General features: G+C 40.6%; 1 long non-coding RNA gene across 2 annotated transcripts in view; it reads left to right on the top strand.

The window, feature by feature from the left end:
* LOC121960446 (uncharacterized) overlaps positions 1–15230 on the top strand; it is a 112518-nt gene that overhangs the window by 34344 nt on the left and 62944 nt on the right. Inside the window, exon 3 of one of the 2 annotated variants that reach the window (XR_015775380.1) lies at positions 5099–5406. The exons of the other annotated variant lie outside the window; for it this stretch is intronic. This is a non-coding gene — a long non-coding RNA (uncharacterized LOC121960446). Of the gene's footprint in view, positions 1–5098; positions 5407–15230 lie in introns of those variants that run through there. 2 annotated transcript variants of the gene reach the window in all.

A 15230-nucleotide genomic window follows, 5' to 3' on the forward strand; every position in this document is an offset into this window, starting at 1 on the left:
TCCCTTTTCTCATCTCACCGTCTTTGTCTGAGTCGGTATTGACTTCACGGTTGGAAAAAAAAAAAAACGCCAACCTCTACTGCCAGACATTTTTCAGACAAAGGAAGTAAAGTTGAAGTAATTGGTATGTTTAAACCAAGAGCGTATGGAAATGTATTTCATCTTTCGCTCTGGATGTTCTTATAAAGATACCATCCATAATTGACTACAGCGATTATTCTAATCATGCTGAAGCAAAATAATAATTTTCCTGTCAAATGTCAAGTAGCATAGAAATAAAAGTTTTTACACCACAACTGTCATTTTTTGAAGAAAAAAAAAAACACCCCCTCCACAAAAAAAACCAAAAAAACAACAATAGAACACAATAACAATTCTGCCTCAGAAACATAAGCAAAACCCTGTACAGTCTTTTCAAAGGTTTCTGTAGTCTGTTTCCCTCCCTCCCTCCCATTTTCCCTCCTCCGAGATGTGAGAGCATCACAATTGGACCTGGACCCTTAATCAGTCACCGGGGCGCGCCATGTTTCGATATCAAGCATTTCATATGACTTTATTGACTGAGTTTTTATGCTCTTCTTCATCCTGACAGTATAAAGAATGGGCTGACGGCACTCTTCCAAGATTGGAGGCCATTTTGTGGCTGAGCTCTGTGCTCAACAATGTGACTAATGGGAAGCCCTGGAGGACTTTCGGGGGTATCACTCAAAAACAAAGTTTGAAACAGTGCGAAAGAGTGTTGTGTTTACAAATGCACTTTGGCAACAAGTAATTTAACATTTTTAAAGGCTTATTTCCCATGCAAACAAGGCAAAAAAGCAGGATTGCTTATAAAGTTGATAATTAAACTGTCATAATGTGCGGTTGCATACAGCGGGTATCCTTTGTCCCCAGACTAGCTCGTCTCACTGAAGCGACCTTGGGAGGGGGAGCCTGCCTACCTACCTTATAGCTCCCAGCTTTCCACAAGCCCCTACAGAGCATCTCATTGTCTCAAATTAAAGATAAGGTCTGCCTACTCTGTGTACTGTAGCTACCCTACCTTTGGCATGTGGTCGTTGCTAATTACTTTGAGCTGTTAAGGGAGACATATCTGGGGAGACAGGCAGGAGGGAGAGACCTACAAACCCAGTTTAAAAGAAGAATCTGATTTTCCCATTGCTCCCGATGGCTTTGTTTGACCTGTTGGATATGCATTGTTCGCTCACGGCCGTCTCTGAGATGTGTTGTACCTGTTGTTTTGCTCCACTGTGAGCAAACTGGGTGATTTCCTGCAGACAGTGTTTGCAATCGTGTCTCAAATGTTGCATCATGTGCAAATAAATTGGAGACAATGCATGAAAACACGTAGGGGGAGGTGCTGTTGATCACATGTAATCTGTTGCATTTGCGAATGTGTGTAGGTCTATATGCCCTTAGGAAGATGCTGAAGTCTCTCCTGTGGCCTGGCCCCAGTGTTAGTAAGCGGCATGGGAGCAGTCAACTGTCATAAATAGGTGTAATTTGCTGTAAAACAATATCCCTGGCTAAACTTGCTCTGGGTTGTGATTATTGAAAAAAAGAAAAGCTAAGAACAAATGGCGAAGGCAATCATTAGTGAAAACAAAACAAAAGTGGCGTTAATCAATTTGAAACAGTAAATTAGCTGGCATAAATCATCGTCCAGGGCTGCGGCAGGCCGTGGCGGTGGCGGCGGCGGTGTCAGGGATCTGGTTTAGCGTGCTCGCTGCCTGGTAAACTGCTCCATTTAACTCCCCTCCGACTCCCACTGGCTCATTGCTAAATAAGGATATCAATTAGGCTAAAGCACTCAGCAAAGGCTCCCAAGTTAACCATCAGCCGAGGCATGAATGGATCTTTGGGGATATTGACTGCTGCGGCAATAGGTTTGTAAGTGGGCTGACCAAGGGGTAATTAAAGCAGCATTATCATGTTACGCCGTTTATGGTACTTCTGTGGCTCTATGGCGTCCATGCGAGCAGGGATGCAAAGTGAGAGATCGTTTGCTTGTTTTTTCTTGTGATCAAGTGATTTAAATGTTTGGAGAGGTCACGTCTGGGTGTGTCTGAGTACTTAAGTCTATTTTGATACAACTATATGGCTTCTATATGAGCTACGAGAGTATGATCTTCAGATAAATAAAAATGTAAAAAAAAATCTAAATCTTAAATCTTTACAATGCTTATTTCAATGCCAATTCTTTCCATTTACTTCCTCTGAGTAATGTCTTTACATGATGTGCGAAAAAAAGGAGTAAGCTCAAGCCTTCCCCACTATATGAGGTGGCCTTGATGTATGTGCAATTACAGCATAATTACAGAGATAATTACTGTATGGGCAAGATTAATAACTTTATTAGCTAAAATGGTTCACTTTTAAAAGAGGGAAATGTATACGTTGGTCTTGCGGATCTAAATTTGCTGAAAGTCAATTAACGGGCTGATTTTGTATCTCATTACTCACGTGTTTCACCTTGGAAAGGCACCTTGAGGAGCTAAATTTAAAATGTAAAAAAGGTCAGGAAGTCCCTTGCACAATTAAGCCAGGAGTTTCTAAAGAATTCCATCATTATTGAGGAAATGACAAAGTGTCTATTTTGGCCAATCTAACAAGAGAGACCTACTTCAGAATTAAATCTTGTTAACTGTCTGACCAGCCTCTTCAACATATCTCAATTACCAGAGGAGGAGAGGTAACTACAGTCTGCATGGCTTTTTTTATAAACCTTTTTGTCTTTTGGTTTTTCCTGTTGTTTTTGACAGAGGAGGGGGGGTTCTGAGTGAGCAACAATCAACCCTTAAGCTCCTTTGAAACAATAATAACTTCTCCTCTTTAATTTAGCCAACCTAGCCCAAGTTGCACCATTGACAGGGCTAGATTTGTCTTATCAAGACCTATTAACCATTTCCATTTTCTTATTAAATGCATGCTGTATAATTTGTGATTTTTCCCAACGTGATGTAATTATGATGTATCATTTCCCTCAAATAAAGGCCCTGTCCTCTCTTGGTGTTAATTTGAGCGTGTGAACTTTATACTTTGAACTAATTGGTTGCTGTCGAAATCCCCTGAATGTGAGTAATTCGATCAGGTATTCCATAACCATTGTACAATTTAATTTGAGTAATTTAATTGGATTTGACTGCTCATTTCTGGGCCACTCTCCACTCAGTATTCAAGAACTGCAGAGCTGCAGAGGTATCCTGAGGCAAACACACACACACACACACACACACACACACACACACACACATACACACACTAGCTGCCACCAGTCTCTTACAGCGACAGAGTCGGGAACTTCCCACCAGATAGCACAGCTGGATCAGACACTGGACAACTGCATATTATGCATTCAGTGAGGGTGCTAAAAGATAAAGTGGATCAAAATGTAGGGTTAAGATCTTTAATTCTAGGTGATGGTCAGCCCACACTGCTATTGATCACAGGTCCGAGGTAATAAGAGCATAATATTTTACACAAGCTGTATTTTTCTGTGTTTTACACTAAAACAGAGGGATTGTCTTCATAAAATGCATTAACGCAGCCAATGCCATCTCCTTTCATTGCTCCCCCAACCAATTGAGCTTGTACCCTGCGCTTAATGTCATTCACGCCGCACCGCGGAGGACTTTATCTGTCCTTAGAGGGTCAGCCATCTTGTCTTAGTGATAGCTGAGGCCTGGAGACTCGGAGGCGGCAGAGAGCAAAAGCAGCAGAGACAGGCTCCCCTGACACCCTGATGTGCTGGGAAAACAGTGCAAGGACCATGCTGAGAGACAGAAAGGGAGCGGATGAAAAAGAGAGGAAGAAAGGGAAAGAGAGAGAGAGAGAGAGAGAGAGAGAGAGTCGGTGCACTAAGGGAGAGAGAGAATAGAGATACTGAGAGAGATGCCCATGGGCAAGACTGGCGCTGTCTTGCCTGGGCCCTCCTCCTAGTGCCAGAGACAGGGATGACGCTGCCACTCTGCATCAGCCTTATGTAGTATTCATAGCAGCAGGTCCTTCTAACACAATTTGTGACCTCCACCCCAGCAGAGGAATATTGGAGTTTAACAATGGCCGGCTCTGTAGGGAGCGAGCGCGTCGAGACCCCGGCGAGCAACTTCCTCGTCTATTATTTCTCTTTTTATATATTGTGTAGAATGTGTCTTTTCTGGGAATTCTACAATAAAATGACTGTTATTTATCATTACCAACCTCTTTATCATTTAGTCAATAAAAGGCCTCTCACTTTCTCTCTCTGCTTCCCTCCATCGCAGTCTGGGAGTCAGATATCTGTATTAGTCCCCCCCTGCCTCGGGGCGAGCCGTGTCAAAAGCTAAATCATGATCAGCTATGGCTTTCTGGCTAAATTGTGTATGAAGGCCCCGGGCGGAAAAAGGTGCACATGCTCATTATTGGAGACCAAGAAGAGAAAGAGAGTGAAGTTTGCACACATGCACTTGAGCACGCGCACGTATACCAACACACACACAAACAAAACAAGGATGAATCGCAACACGGCACATACCAAGAGTATACGCGGTGTAAGGATTTGTGTGTATTTAAGTAGTGACATGAATTGTGTGAATGTTTGACTTTCTTACATGCAGATCACCACATTACACAGTTATTAGACAGTTCTGATCTGAGACACAAAGCTAATGCTAATACCAATTTAAAGGGGAACCACAGCCACTTTTAAAATTCAAAAAGGACTCTCTCCCATATCCCCCAAAACAGAGTGCTAAAACTCAAATTTGTGATATCATATGGTATAGAGCCTGGAGCTGCTCCATATACAAAAGTATTAGAAAGATGTTCTAGATCAGTCATTCCCAACTGGTGGGTTGCTTTCCAAAAGTGTTGTGAGTCCATTCTGAATGGACTGCAAGTGATTTGTGAACGTGCCAAGTTTGTAAAAAAAACACACTTTATTTTGAAGTTTAGTAAATTTCCAGCAAAGAGCTTTTATTTTGAAGTGCCGTTTCTGTTAATTCTTGCTATATGTTTTATTTCTTTGTGTTATAACCCAACGTGTTGTTAACATTTTGTAAAAATAAAACTGAATATGTGGTAATTTATCTAATGTGTGGACCTTGAATTTATGACTCAGGAGAAATCTGGACCCCACAGCTGGACCAGTTGGAAACCACTGTTCTAGATGACACTGAGCAGCCAGCCACAACTGCCCCACAATAATGACAGAACACAAATCTCTTGACACAGTAGTTCTCTACAAGTTGTCATTTGTAACCTGATAGACACTTGTTAGGAGAGCACTTTTGCAGTAGCAGAGTAATGTATTGAATTTGAGCTATTTAAAGTCATAGTATTGAAATGGACATTTATTAAAAATATAAATTATACATGTTTGTGGACTGCACAAAATGTTTTTGAAAGCCGCCATTGGGTTGTGGATTACAGTTTGAGTAACTATGTAGACTTTCACATAGGTGACAGGGGTTTTTGTGGTATTATAGACCTGCAGTTAACGCTTGCCATTGTATCAACCATAACAGTATTTACCTAATTACCAGATGTTTTAGATGCCCAGTGCTAACCATACCTTAACCCAACCATATTTGTATCCAAAGAGTCAAAGGTTAACATCATGATGTTCTGAAAAATAACATTTTTTTCTGGACATTGTTTAATGCCAAAACTCAGTAACAGAGGGAGACAGATGGGTTGGATCCTGAATTGGTGACACTAATCTTGGTTGTCCACCTTGAAGCTTTGCTGATTGTATAGATCTGTGTTGTGATGTGTGTGAAGCATCCATATTTTATAATTTGTAACTTCTGTTGGCAATGTCATGGCTACAATTTTGTGTTTTATCTTGTTCATCTGGTAGTCCATCACAAGCTCACTGATTTTGCAGATATTGAGCTTCAGGTGATTGCTATTGCACCATGAGATGAAGCTTTTTGTTAGTCCTCTGTAGAAATAGTCTCTATGTAAGGACTCTCTCACTGGAAATGATTCACTGGAAACATACAAGTCAATATATAGATATCTTCCATATCACCAAAAATACACTAATAACCTATTAGTATTCCTTCAAGGTCTTCAGTACATTTATAAGTCTGTACAAACATGGATGTAAACTGCAATTTGAGTGGTTGGCAGAGCCAGACAACCATGAGGCGGTTATTCTAGTTTTGGATATGTTTAGGCACTTGCAGCTTTTGGTTAACAATATATTACGATCTTGTTTGGATACTGAAAATGTTAAATGACTAAAGCATGAGACCAGACATGTTTACCTGATCAACATTTACCTGAAGCCACAATCCTTCCCTAACCTTACCAACGCACTTACGTAGATGTTTGCCCTTCACTTGAAAACATTAGCAGGGAACAAAATCCATTCAGCGGTTATGTTCCCCTCAAAACACAAATGGGAAAACAAGTTACTTTTAGGGACATGGTTGCTTAACCACTGCTGATTTGCCAAACCACAATCCTGGAGATGCCATGTACAGATATTACAGTAGAAAGCAAACATTTTAGAAACATTATCACTGAAACTAAACCAGGTTTTTAAAGAATTGTCCAATAATGAACTGTCAGACTAAAGGTTTGAATGTACCTACAGATATTAAGTTTCCAGATTTATTGAGGCCTACCCAGCAGATGCAGGACGCATGCGCAGAACATCAACCATGATTCCTACTGTACATTTAGAGCCGGAAAGCATCAGTTAGCTACCCGAGCATACAGGACTTGGTCTCCCCTTTAGGACATTATCACCTTGTCCAGTCCTCTGGAGGGCCCTCCTCTTCCCTGTGGGCCAGCGCTTCCTGCTAGCGCTAATTAATTAAGAGGGCAGGCTGGCCACAGTGGAGAGCGGGCCCAGAGCCTTTTCATCTACAGGCAGACAGGATGCCTAGAGACTTATCGCCTCCTCTCTCAATAATGCCACTGCACAGCCTGCAGAAGTCGGTGGAGATTTAGGAACAGGTATGCTACGTACGAAAACTGTACTGAACAGGGAATTATCTTTTGTAATAAGATATTTCTTTTTCAACCTGTGAGCTTCCTATAGCTACCTGTTTGTGTTTTCTCAATTGGTTTCATGGATACCAGCACACTTAATAGTGAGCTAACGATTCCCACCTATGATCCATAGACCTTACTGTATGTACTGTAACCTATGACCACGGTCTTTATATAACAATACACCACTTAACACCAGTGTACAGCTCTACATCATAACATTTGCACATGGTTCTTCTACGCAATAGAAAAAAAAAGTGTCAGAGGGAAATAGAGCTGGGAAGCAAGTGAGGGAAATAATACGACCACATTTAATGAAAGGTTAAATTTTCATTTACTCACTATTGACTGAGCTGAAAGGGCCATTATTTATTGTATTGGCATGATGTGGCCCATTAGTGCTGTATTGGAATTGGTTTGGCTTCTTTCTCTCCCCCTTTCTTACTGACTCTCTGTTGTTCAGCGTTGTGAGATCGCTCCGAGCTAAAGTGTGAGAAAAGACCTGTTTGTGTGTGCATGCGATGTGTGTGTATGCACACGTGTGTATGAGAGACAGAGAGAGACGCAGACATGGGCTGCGCATAGCTCCTCAAACTTTCCCCCTCTGAATTCCTTTTGTTCATTTATCCATCGTCTGCATCTTCACATATCGCGCGGTGATTCGGCCATCGATCTGTTGTTCTCACGATCCCACTGACACATCAATGACAATCTAATTCCGTTCAACGGATTTTATCGGCCGCTGTCTCCGCAAAGTGACAAGACACATTGCGGCCGTGCGTAACCTAATAAAAGGGTGCTCTGCTCAATCCAGATTAAGTCACGAGACACCAGGGCTCCAGCCAACAAACGGCACATTCATTTAGAGAGGCTTTCTAATAGGGGTCGGTGGAAGCGAGGCAAGAGGTGCGAATGTTGCTTTGTTTCAAGGCATAGAAACCCAAAAGAGCATTTCTTTGTGTGTTTATAAGCATCCTGGTGTACACAAGACATGATTGCAATAATGAGGCAACATCTACATAATTCTACGCTTAACAAAAGGACCCCGAGGCCAAACTTTGCACAAATATTCAAACACAAGATCAGGTCAATAGCTTTGAGGTTAATAAGGCTGTGTAGACCTCTTGTCTGTTTTTTTAATTTTTGCGTAGAAACAGTACATTAAAGCATAATTGAAATCCCTGACCTGGATGTCTGGTGTTTTTTGGCCTTACTGTACCAAAGTTTTGCTTTTTACATAATTCTCTCCCTGTTTCTATTGCAGGTCCTTAAAAGGGTCATTAATTTAAAAATGTACAATGGATAACAGGAGGAATTGATACAATTATTCTACTATTGAGCAAAATACTTATTGAAAATATCTGAAGGAAGTGAGGAAAAGTCATCCCTCTCCCTCATTGTGATGCCCCTTATTCATGTGTTTTTATGTTGTTTTCTCTTTTACTATATTCAAAGCCCGTTATTTTCAGTTTAAGAAAAATTTTTGGAATTTAAAAATAGGTAAAAATCTGCGGGAAAAAAAAGAACACATTTACAGTGCCATCTCTTTGTATTTTAAGTATTTTAAATTAACCTGAAATTGTGTATCCTCCCTGTTTTGCAGAAGCATGTTCTGAGTGCAGAGGTCCATTTAAACTGTGGTGACAATGGAACCACAACTTTTTTGGGTTGGGCAATACAAAATACAGAATGCTTTCTTTTAAAAACTCAATTTCCATTTTTTTTTTTTAAATAACAAAATTGTTAAAACTGAGTTTTCATTCATATTGTTTCAGGTCATATCTGACCTGGCAGAGGTCCAAGTAGGATTTAAATATTGTCCTAATGAACTTTGTGGCATTGAATAAGTGTGCAGGCTTTTTGGGGGAAGCATCTCACTTCTGTTACCATGTACCGGAACTTAAAACCCCCGAATTATGCCAGAAAACAATTCCTTTGAGCTGTAAAACAATATTGAATATTGGCACATTCTCATCCCAACTCGTCAAATATCGGCACTTGGTCAGTGGACCTTCAGGTCTACATAAGACATGCTTGGTATCCTCCTGTGTTTGTTGTTGATGTTCTGAGAAGCTGTGTTAATTTAAGTCTGTCACATGCAAATGTCTTTTCAAAATACACTTCCATTTTTACAGAAAATGTACACGTTCTGCTTGTTAGATGTTTACAGCCTTTTTAAATATGCCTTGTGCAACAAACGCACATGGGTAGGATTCAACAACAAAAGAATGGGGTTGGGGTGCCCATTAGCTCAGTGGGTAGAGTGGGTGCCCCATGTACAAAGGCAATGTCCGTGCTGCAGTGGCCGCAGGTTAGCGCCCATCTCTCCCCCTTTTGTGCTTGCATTCTGTCCTGTCAAATTTAAGCAGAAGCCCAAAAATAATCAACATTCATACAGGAAGAGAACAGTGGGCTCCTAGATGATAGTCAAGGGTTTGCTGGACTCATCCACCTGCTCACAAATCCATCCAACAGAGACTTTCCAGTGCCTTTTATTAAGTTGTAACCAGCGATGTTCTAAACTGACGCCACCCTGTGGTGTATCATACTGCCACAGAAGGTGCTTTTTTGTGTCTCTGTCTGATGCTGAAATCACTGACTAAGTGGCAGTAGTTGATAAACGAGCTGACCTGTATTGGCTGGCAACTTACATTGTAAATTTACATGTAATGAAAATGAAAATGAAAATTTACATGTGGAATCTGCACTACTTTGACCTGACCTTGGCAGTGAAAGAGTGGCCTCCTACATTCAGTGTTTCTTAGGTTTTACCAAGGAAAGCTAAATAAAAGCACTCTGACAGAGGGCACCAGATGGCCTGGGCTTGAGACAGACTGGCATGGCTAGACAGACTTCTCAGTGTCACATTCACATAGACAGGCACACACACACTCATCCAAGCAGGTACATGCACACACATTCTCAACAGTGTCACAGAGGTCAATGTGCTAAGTATGGCAATGCCACTGTGAGTGCCATCTGGCAGACTGGGGTCAAGGTTACACCTCCAGGAGCTTTGACTTGCACCAACTGCGCTCGCTCGCTAAACGTTTGTGCGTTTTTGTGTGGCTCAGATGAACTGCGATCTTTGTTCTAGATTTCATTTTGTAGCAGAGATTATTAGCTTTCATTTGCTTTGCGTCATAGTCTCACACATTAAAATGCCATGTGCGGTTACACAGAGCACACATACCTGCATGCTCTTCAAATCTTACGACCCCATCATTTCCCCTTGACACGCTTTCTTTCCTCCCGTTTCCTAAACTCTACATAAACAGCGTGGGGCTTTACTGCCTTGTTTTCTGTCTGTCTGCGGCGCGCTGTGCCAGCATCCGACACCAGCTCCCTGCCACTTTCACAGGCTGTAAACATCTGGGCAAGGCCTTTCATCTGGTCAATGTGGCAAGGGGACCCAGGGGCTCTGGATTAGCGGCACGATAAAAACAGGCTCCCGTACTTGGTTTAGCAAGCTTCAAGCCCGCCACTGTGACAAGCTGTGTTAAAAAAAGCCAAAGCAGGGAAAAAAAAAGCTTCACAAGCCAACACCACAAATTAATAGTTTCCTCCAGAAGGCAAACTTGTTCCAGAGTAGGCTCATTAATTTAGCATTAAAAATGGCAAGAACTATTACACATTATGCGTCTATTTTAGTGTTTTTCCATGTACTTTTACTAAATATCATTTGATATTCTAAGACAAAACATAATTTTCCTTTAGTTTTTAATAGATCAGTCGATCTGTATCTAAAGGGCTTATTCCTTAAAGTAAATAGAATAGAACAGAACAGAATAGAGTCAAATACATTAGCCTTATTGTAATTGAATATAATGTATGCCAAAATTTGCTTTGCAGCGCCTAGTACGATACACACACGGACACACACACTCACACATACACATTAACATTCTTAGTAAATAATTAATTAAAAAGACAGAATAATTATCAGCATGTAGAACAGAATAAATATTACACATGTCCCAATTTTTTGCATGTTATTAAAATAAGGGAATGTTAATATTGCTGCACATTTTAAGTTATAAATAATAGTCCATGACGTGTAGTTTGATGTGAAGTGTTAGATTAGAATTCACCTTTGTTATGGCTCTTGGATAGCAGCTGTTTTTTAGTTTGGAAGTACAAGTTATTAGCACCTAAATATGAACTCAAAACCAAAGTTTATACAATTATAATGTATACATTTTTCATTTTTTCTATATCACATCTGCTTTATTGGAAAGTGTAAGACTGATAAAGATGGAAGACAAAAGAGATGACAAGCAACAAAAGTCATGAGTTTGACTCAAAACAATGCAAGCCCATGGCATGTACCCTATCCTGCAAAGCCACTCTCCGCCCCAGGCTTTTTTACTCTAAACTTCACAGTAAATCTTCAGAAGCAAGGTGTCAGTCAGCACCAGTGTCATCCCAAGAGATGATGTCATTCATCTATCTATATATAGAGTCATATGGACGCTGATGTGTCTACAGTGTGTTTTATCTCATTGAAAGGGCAAGTGATTTTCTTTCACCACCGTGTCAGGGTTGAGATGGACTGCGGTTCAACAACATTAATATTTAAGGAACCTCTGCAACCAGTCTCACCCTCATCCATTATTTGGGTGCTTTCTGACACTCACGAATTGTTGTCCCTGGGTGACACACAGGCAGCATCCAAATCTTACCACATATAGTGAAATAGCAGTCATTCCCGATGGAGTTAGCTCAGATTCCTTGTTTGATGAGCCTTTGCCCTGGTGGCGACCTGCAAAAATGTAAGCAAATATTTTGCATTTGTAGGCTACATATGGACCAAGTGAGTTAATTGTCCCTCTACCTGGCTTGCATGATGATCACATGACATTTTTCCCGCTTGTGGATTGCCACAGGGGAACATTTTACCTTTTTCTTCAGTCTGCTCATCACCAGTTTGAAATTATGTCCCCATATGCAGCATGTGTGTTCCGATCTCAGCATCATTATATCTCAATCTTACACACACAAGCAGCCTCACATACCTGGAAATGATTTCAAGGACTCAGGGGAGTGTGGCCCAGCCGACACCTCGGTTCTGACACTGAGAAGCCCCCACCCTTCAGCCTCAACCCCATGCCTCTCCCCAACCCACCGCCACCTCTGTGTCCTGTTTCTGGGGCCCCTAATGCATCCCCAGACCCCTACCAGAGCAAAGGCGCTACAACATGCTGGAGCAAATCAAGTATTGACCTGAAGCAGTTATGTGCTGTAGAACATTATATTCTCATCCGGGTGGCGTGGTGACTGTAAAGAACACTCTGTTTGCCGTGAAACATGGCTTTGCTTATGCGCTCTGCTGCACGCCCAGGCGCCCACGACGCTCGTACATCAAGCGTCGGCCTTGTCGCTTGCTTTATTGAGAGGGAAAACAAAGGGTTGAGCCGGTTGGAATCATTTTTTTCTCAGGACGATTTTTCAAAACAGCACCAAAAGCTTTCCTTTTGGGGTTTCGGGGTGGCCGAGGAGGAGAGAACGGGCGATAAAATTGATGAATGGCAGATTGATGGATTTCATTCCTCCTCTGAGGAGAAAAACAAGAGAGATGCACATAAGGATTTTTTTATGTTTCAAGAGTTTGAGAAAGTTACTTATGACAGATGGAGATTCTTGCTTACACATTTCTATGCACAAGTGATCATAGTAGTAGTTTTAGTAATAGTCACTGTGGTAGCAATTTTTATTTTATTTATTGAGCCAGTTTGACACATGTCAGGGAAAGGAGGACAGGGATGTGCCAGTTGGACACTTGTCAGGGACAGGACAGGGGTGTATTTGGGAAATCATTTGTAAATGTTTACAACCTTTTTAATATTCAGAGCTCTCAGAAATACAGGAAGCAATGCTCCTGGACAGTGATATTTATATTTTTATTTAAAATGAAGATATAAAGAGGAATACTTTCATCACATATTTTCTACATTCTAGGAATACATAAAATATTTTGTGCATTTTTGTGATTTTTTTCATTTATGACTAGCTACTCACATTGAAACTGAGGTGGTTGAGCTGGATGGTGAAGGTAAAAATTTTAGGTTGCTGGTGACTGGGATTTGCATTCTGACTCTGTGGTTAGATAAAGCCAATAAAAGCACCTTGTTTAAAGGTCTAATGCGTCGGGTTAAGTGGTAGCTAGTTGTGAGTAGTGTTGGAAAATAACAACATTTAACAGAATTAAATGAATTAAAACTCAAAATACATGTAATTTCAATTTGTGACAGTTTCTGAGAAAAAAAAACAAAACAATAGTTACTTACTAAAAATATTTGTGATAAAAAAGGGGTTACATCTGAATATATTCTTCTCTGTAAAAAAGCTTTGTGAATATTTTCGGACAACATAGGTCAGCAAAGCAGTTTGACAAATTTGACTGCAACACTTGTGCACTTGTGTTTTAGAACTTTTTGAACTTTTAAAACATTTGTTCAAAAAGTCATCAAAAAGTAGTCAAATGTAAGAATTTACAGTACTTTGATGGAGTAATGTAAAAAATTACAGTACATTTTCATCAGGGTAATTAGTAATCTGTAACCTATTACATTTCAAAAATAACCTCCTAACACTCGTGGTGTGGCTGCGGATTACAACCAATTGAAACATTCTATAGTGTGCCAAACATGTAGCAGAAAGACCGTGGCCAATGCATAAACGCAAGTAGCCCTATCTAGAGCCTGTGTTTGACTTGTACTTTTGGGGTTTTTGTAGAAACATGGTGGAGTCTGTGTTGGAGGACCTGCTATGTATGTAGATATAAAGGCTCATGCTAAGGTAACAAAAACACAACGATTCTTATTTTCAGGTTTATACACTAATGAAAACATAGTTATGAATGTTGTATTCTGCCAGTATATTACCTTAATTCCTACACACTGGACCTTTAATGTAAGGACAGTCCCTGGTTTCAATTAAATGGTAGTAAAGTAAATATATCATGTCTTCTGCCAAAAGTCACTGTTGGCACCTCTCCCTAATCTAAACCAAGTGCTTTGCCTTGATCTAAACATAAAAACATTTACTCATACGTTAACTGCTATGAGCGGATAATGAAAGGAAGGCAAATTAAATGTGTAGTCACTGTATGGATTCAATATTTTGTGATTTAATGTTATTCTGCCAGCAAAACACATTTTCTATTGCAAATTAGCAGTATGAAAAAGTAATTTCAAGGAGACAGGAGTATACAGCACAAAGTTTAGTTTAGAAAATATATTGTCATCATGCCGTTTGAGCGCACAGTTCAGTTTGTATAATAAAAGAGAAATTATGTCCCGCCACATAAACACTTAACAACAGTCTGCTAATAAAAACAAAAACATTTTCTTTGAAATCAATTGCATTTTAATAAGAAATATCATATTTAATTACGCAACCTTCATTTTTCACCCTTGCATTCTCTCTCTCAGTCAATACGAGGCCTTAGACTTTAATAATGAGCCATTAAACAATGTGTTTAGTAAATTGATCTGTGAAGAAACACACAATCACCAACAGCCACTAATGAGTTCCCATTTGTCTCAGAGAGCGAGGAAGAGACAGAGTGAGCAGTCTTTCATCCCCCTCTTTTCTCTCTCTGTCTCATTCATTTATTCCCTTTTTTCCCACTCTCTTCCTCTTCTGCTCTCTTTTCTCTCCTTCTTAAAGTCCTTTTCCACATTTTATCCAATACTTGCTCCTATATCTGTCCACAGCTCACTTTCCCCTGCTATGTTCCTCTCTTTTTTTTCCTCTCCTTCCCTCACCCCCCCCTTCCCTCCTAAAGGACACAGGTGACTGAACCCATGACTGTCCTGGCGTCAGAGGATGATACATAACAGCTCAGCCTCAAATGACAAATCCAGCCGACACTGGGCCGAGAAGAGACATATTGATTTTTCAATGATTAATAAGTGGAAAATAATTGTGTTTCATTAAGATGGATGGAGTTTCATTTAGTCCTGTCTACTCTTCTTCACTTCAGCGCCAGGCAGGCAATCAAATCTGCCGCTACTGCAACCCGTTAGCCTGCTATGGCAACAAGGCCAGCCACATGTGTTTGTGTGTGTGTGTGTGTGTGTGTGTGTGTGTGTGTGTGAGTGTTTGTGTTTGTGTTTGTATTTGTGCGCTGCTGGGAGAAGGAGAGCAATGTGAAGAGGAGATGAGAGTCTATCTCTCAAAGGGGTACACATTTACTCGCAGCAATAGCGGGGCAAAACACGTGGACCCCATAGAGAGATCAC

Source organism: Plectropomus leopardus, chromosome 21, assembly GCF_026936395.1.
Source record: "Plectropomus leopardus strain MGB_pleo_1.0 chromosome 21, ASM2693639v1, whole genome shotgun sequence".
In the NCBI taxonomy this organism is placed as follows: Eukaryota; Metazoa; Chordata; class Actinopteri; order Perciformes; family Serranidae; genus Plectropomus; species Plectropomus leopardus.